We start from the raw sequence: 6000 nt of genomic DNA on the forward strand, positions 1-6000 counted from the left end.
TGCAAGGGGAACAGATTTGGCCAGAGATGCAAGCCTTCATGCTCTGTGGGAGGCAAATCACCTGCCAGATCTTTCATTATATTACTGTTGCTTCAGTCATTCTCAGATAGCTTTTCCACCTTCAGGAACTTCAGACAGCTTTTGCAGAGACACGAAGATACACTGCAAAACTCACCTGACTTGCACCTGGCTTTTCCTGGGGGACAAGAGTCTCTGAAAGGGTCTGCAAACAGAGGTTATATTTAGTGAATGGTTTATTTGCTTTTTAGGAGCCCTAAATATTTAACTTACAGTTGATGATAGATATTTCTAATTTAAGGGTACAATTTGTGACATTTAGTGGGAATCTGACTTCTGAAAACAGGACTTCACTCTGAAGTATCTCAGTGGCCTCCCAAAATAATAGGGACAGAAAATCTCCCCATACACTTCTGAAAATACAGATGCCTGCTGGTCTTTTTATTTTTATTTATTATTTTATTGTGTCCAATCTATATATCAGACTAAACATATGTTTTACAATGTTTAAACTAGGGACGGGGAAACTATGTTCTGTGGGATGGCTATGACACATAACATTGCTTCATATGAGCCATGGCCTCATAAATTTTTTCATACTATTAGGCAACATAGTGTCATGTGTTGAACATGTGGCTGCCAAAAGTTTTTGAAAAGTCTACTTGATCCTCAGTATTTAGTTACAGGGCCTCTTTGCATCTTCTCTTTTCCCCTCTGCTTAAAGTGAGTAATAAACACAATCATAACAATGCATCGGTAAAGTGCTAAACTGCGTGTAGAAGGGATGTCTAGAAGGTGAGGAGCACTACTGCCAAAATACTAGCTCTTGCTCAAGGAAGCGGATGTAAACATCAGGCTGTGTTTACATATTGTAAACTGAGGAGGCAGAGAATGGAATTAGACACGCCTTGAAACAGCCATCAATACCAATACGAGGGGTTCTAGATAAAGGAACAGGATTTCCTTACTTGGAAACATGCTTGCTGCAGATGGACCAGTCAAACTGCACTCCTGTATTTGATGGGAAGGAAACATTAATATATTATTCCATCTCAACCTTTGAAATTTCTGCTGCTGCTCCTAAAAGCAGTCGTACTTCTTGTTAAGTCAGGATCCTGTGTGAAAATGTGGGTGTATCCAACAATGCAGTTACTACTTCCCCATTCGTTCATTAGCCTGAGTAAGCTGTATCGCAGAGGTGAACATCCAGGCCTACCATTCTACCTCAGACAAACTCCGACATGGAGATTTAATTTGCCCACGCAAGACAGTCCAGACTTCTTAGATCTTATAATATGACTTAGATTTTCCCAAAGAAAGTGAACTGAAGTCTACTCTTAATTCAAAATATCAGATTGGATGATGAAACTTCGGTATAAAGGGGTGAATTTACTACATCGCCTACTAGAATATTTTTGTGTGAAACCCGACCTTAAAAGAGCAGAGTTAATTCATGTCCTAATGCTCCTAATTTCTTTTAAAAATTTCCTTTCACCCAGGCATAATGGCTTTTGGGGCAAATTCCTACACTAAATGACTGCTGAAGGGTCTCCCAGGTATCCCCTGTGAGACTTCCAAGGTATAGTCTAAATTTGTGGTGTGACAGCACGACACCATTTGACAGAGCAGTTACTCCTGGAAAAAAATTATGATAATTTCTGTAACATGGGCTCTTTACTGGCAATTGACCTGATTTAGAAGCAGATGTTGAAGAGAAAGGAACTGGTGAGACTGGTTGCTCTCAATTAAAACTCAGATCATTTGCTCACGAGTGCTCTTATCCAACTGCAGATGAAACTCCTCATTCAACATGATGAATCCAAAAACACAAAGCAGCACCATGATTGACTTCTCTGACAGCCGTGGGCAGTATCATTTCGTATCAGGAGACACGAATGCTTTCCACGTATCAGAAGAGAAACCGTCCCACATGTCACAGCAGACTGGCAATCCCCCATGCCAAGGAGGCTCAGGGCAGAGCGGGGCCTCCACGCAGGGCTCCCACCGCTCCTCGGGCATTAGGGGCAAAGCTGGTCGGTGTGACAAAGCAGCTTGTTGTCATCAAACCTTTCAGACAAGTATTGCCATCCTGCAAAAGGACCAGAAAGTGTGGGGTGGGGTGTTACGCCATTACTTCAGCTGTGATAAACATACATGAAGCTGTCATGGTTCATGTAAACGTGTATATACTTAAACAAGCTACAGACATAGGGGAGGAACAAGGGGTTCAGCAACTACACCTTCATATCTATCATTTTACTTGATCTGACCCAGAGGTAACTGTGAGGTGTTCACCCCTTCCCTACAGAGCAGTGATTACCTCAAATTATCTCACACTTGCCATGGGATCAGGGTATAAACACAGAGCCTGGGAAGTAAGGTCACACCGAGCTCGCCCTTAGCAGGATCACCCGGATCACCTACGATGTCCCCACCGATTGCCCTTTTACTGCTGCCAGTTTGCAGTCTAAATACCACAAGCTGGTGTACAAAGATAAACCCCCGGCCCCAGTCTCAGTTGCCGCAGATTAGGACTATGCCACCGTTGCATTCATGGTGATTTACTGCCAGTGAAGCTCTGACTCAGAGTTGTTTGAGAGGTTGTTTATGTATTTTTGATATTTTGTTTTTTAAACCTTATGTCCTCTGAAGGCTTTTCTGTGTTGTGGTATAAGATCGCCTTTGAGCAGTACTTCAAGAAATGTAATCATAGTCAATTATTTAACATGTCTATCAAGCTTGATTCTTAAGAAGGATATGCAAAAAACTCTTTTTTTTTTTTCTAGAATGCCAAACCTCGTGAGGAGTGCCCATTTTCTCAAGGCTAAACTGCTTTTAAATGACATTTATTTTTGTTCCTGTTCAATGTGTCAATGCAAGCAGAGAGGAATTTCCATGGCTGGTGTGTGCCTTTAGCCAATGAATCAATAAAGCAATCCAATATTAATTTCAGCTGCAGATAAATGAATGCTTCTCTGAGGGTTTCAGAAGAGTAAAGGTTAAAATTTAATCTTATTTATCTAAAGAACAAATATTGAAGTGTTTCTACTTTGAGTAGAGTCTTTTCTTAGTAACAGACTTGACAAAAGAGGAATAATATTTTCCTTCTCTGCCTTTGATGCAGCATGATTAATATCCCAGTGCTGGATTCTATATTATTTTAATCAAATAATGGTTTTACTATTTCACAGGAAATACTTGGACAATATAAACATTTAATTACTTTATTGACTTTGTCTGTATTTCTCAGGAGGTAACAGACCCCAGGATTTTTCTTTTCTAAAGGAATAAAGAAAATGAGATTTCTAATTGAGCAGCTGTAGTCTAATGCCTTCAAAACCAGAAAACCGGTACTGCAAAGAAATTCAAGACAGCATAATTTTCATTTTGGTAACCTGCTCTTTTGTTCTTTAACAAGCACGTTTGTTATGTGATGTATCTGGAGAACTCCATTGCTGGGTTCAATCTGTGATCTTCGCTCTTCGTTTACTGACATGCAGATTAGGAGAAACGTCCAGGTGTCACAGTCAGAAGAACCTCATTTATGTTTGGACTTGCCTTCAGACTCTCCAGCCATTGAACTGCCTGTCCTGCTACAAATCATAAGCTCCAGCAATTCTGTCCTTTTACATGCTGATTGTCCTCAATTTGATGTGTAAAGTAGCGATGTACCTTCTCGGTGTGTGAGGTGCATCATCTGTGGGTGAAGTTCTCCCACGTTGTTCAGCTAAATGCTCCGGCTGTCCTCTTCTGCCGAAGCAGCACTCCCTTTTTATCAATGGATACTGTAATAAAGGCCTAATTATACTTGATACTACACAAGAAATCTCATGTTTTGTGTGCATGATACAGCATGATGGATGTCGGTGCACCAACTGACATGTATTTGGAGGGTGGTGGGTTTTTGGTTGGTTGGTTTGTTTTGCTAATGAGTGGGTGACTATTCTACTTGTCCTCTAGCACAGAAGATCCACAAAGCGAAAATCTATTGTCCCCTGAATGAAAACAGAAATTTCAAATGGACCTTCAACTTTTGTGAGCCACCAAAGGCTTCATCTTCCTGCCCCAGAGCCTGACCCGCCGGCTCTGGATGTGCCTCTCTCAGTGCATCCATTTAAATCGCCACGTTAATCCGTGTGACTGAGACCCAGTGAGGGCGAGGGCCCTGCAAAGCTCTTTTTGAACCCCTGTCTCACTGCATTAATCTGCAAGGTGGCTCTGGAAGACGACTGGCTCGAGGAAAAGAAATGCGAGACTTTTCATATTTCCTTTTGCGTTTCAGGTTTTTCAGGAGCCTTTCAAGGGAAGAAATAGAAACCTCCAGCTGAGCGCAGAGCGGCGTGCACCACCATGCAGGAAACCCCCTAGGCTTTACGGTGGTGGGCAGAGAAGCAGCGCAGAAATGGGTGCCTGCCTCCCCGGCCGCTGGGATGGATGCCTCATCTGCTGGGCTCCGCTCAAGCTGCTCCCGCTCCAACCAGCCGCCACCAGTGGGGAATGTCACAAACCATCAGGCTCAGCCTTGGCCGATTCTTTCCGCCATTGTGCTCTCCCCGCTGGGAGGGCAAGCGCGGGACCCTCGAGGTATTTCACAGCCTTCTCCGAGGCGGATGCTGGAGGAACCTGGCCCCCTGGTAGCCCCCCGCCCCGGCTACCTCCGCTCTCCCCTCCACTCTGTGTCGGGGGTGTGTGTGTGTGTGTGCGTGTGTGTGTGTGTCACAGCCATCGCTCAGATTGTGTCTGCCTCATTTACCGCACTAAAGAGGCTTTGTCGGCTGCTCCGCTGCCCTTTCTGGGATCCCCGGCTTGCTTTCGATGTATGCCTCCCTGGCGAGAAGCCAGCATTTTGTTTACCTCTTTGAAGAAGATTCATTAGTATGTTTTTCCTGTGCTAGTTTATTTGTGTGTCATTTACCCTGCGTAGGCAATTTTGCTTTCTGAGGCCTTTTTTCTTTTTTTTTTTTTTTGTTGGCTGGGGAATGGGGGAGGTTTGTTTTTATCATTGATATATTGGTGAGTTAAGTAATTGTTTGCAAAATGAACCACACACTGTTTGTGGTTTAAGGATTTATTTTCTTTTCTTTTTTTTTTTTTTTTTTAAGTTTCAGAGCCAAGTTTTGCTAACAGTTATTTTTATGCAGCCCCGCTGAAGTCAATAGAATTGCTTAGTTATGACTGAACCTCGTATTAAGGCCCACTGTAATTTTCTCAGCCCTGTTTAAAAGGGTGTATTTATGTGATATATCCACCACTGCTAGCACTGATGGCCCCGCAAAAGGACTGGGTGCAGCGTGAACGCTGGCAAATGAAGCCCCGTATTTCTAAACTGCCAGGGTAAGATAACCTGCGAGATTTAAAAGAAACAATGCTGATGATCCCAATCTGCATTAATATTACACGGCTGCCAAAAGCGGTGGTGCTATTTTAGCAGAGAAATCGGATTCAGGTTTTTGACGGTGAAGACAGGCTGATCAAACGAAGTGGTGAGAAAGTAATAATTTCACAACTTTTGCTGCGCTATCCTACAGAAGGTGTAACTTTTCTTTTTTTTTTTTTTTGTATTTTTAAACGGTAAGATGACGGTGAAATTTGCGGACCTCCTGCGCTTTTTGTTACACGCACCAGATGATTTTTTCAAGCTCCCCCTGGGCAGTTTGCGTATTCTGGAGGGTGTGTGGAATGAGAAGTACCGAGTGCCTCTACTCACAGCACAGGTTTTAGGGAAGGGAGGGGTGTCTGGGGCAGCGCGGCAGGCAGGGAGCAGTAACCTGCCGCTCCCTGGGCTTGGAGACCCCCTCAGGTGGAGGGGAATCCGGGAGGCCAGATGCCCACCATATTGCAGGGGCTTACAATGGCCCTCACGTGGTTATTTAAGCACAGGAGTTCATACAAAGCGAGAAGCGTAGCATGGGCTTTTCCGTTCCTCAGTCCTGGAGCTTAATTAAGTTTGTCCTACAAACTGCCGTTTTGGAATGAAATAAT

This window comes from Larus michahellis, chromosome 1 (genome assembly GCF_964199755.1).
Source record: "Larus michahellis chromosome 1, bLarMic1.1, whole genome shotgun sequence".
In the NCBI taxonomy this organism is placed as follows: Eukaryota; Metazoa; Chordata; class Aves; order Charadriiformes; family Laridae; genus Larus; species Larus michahellis.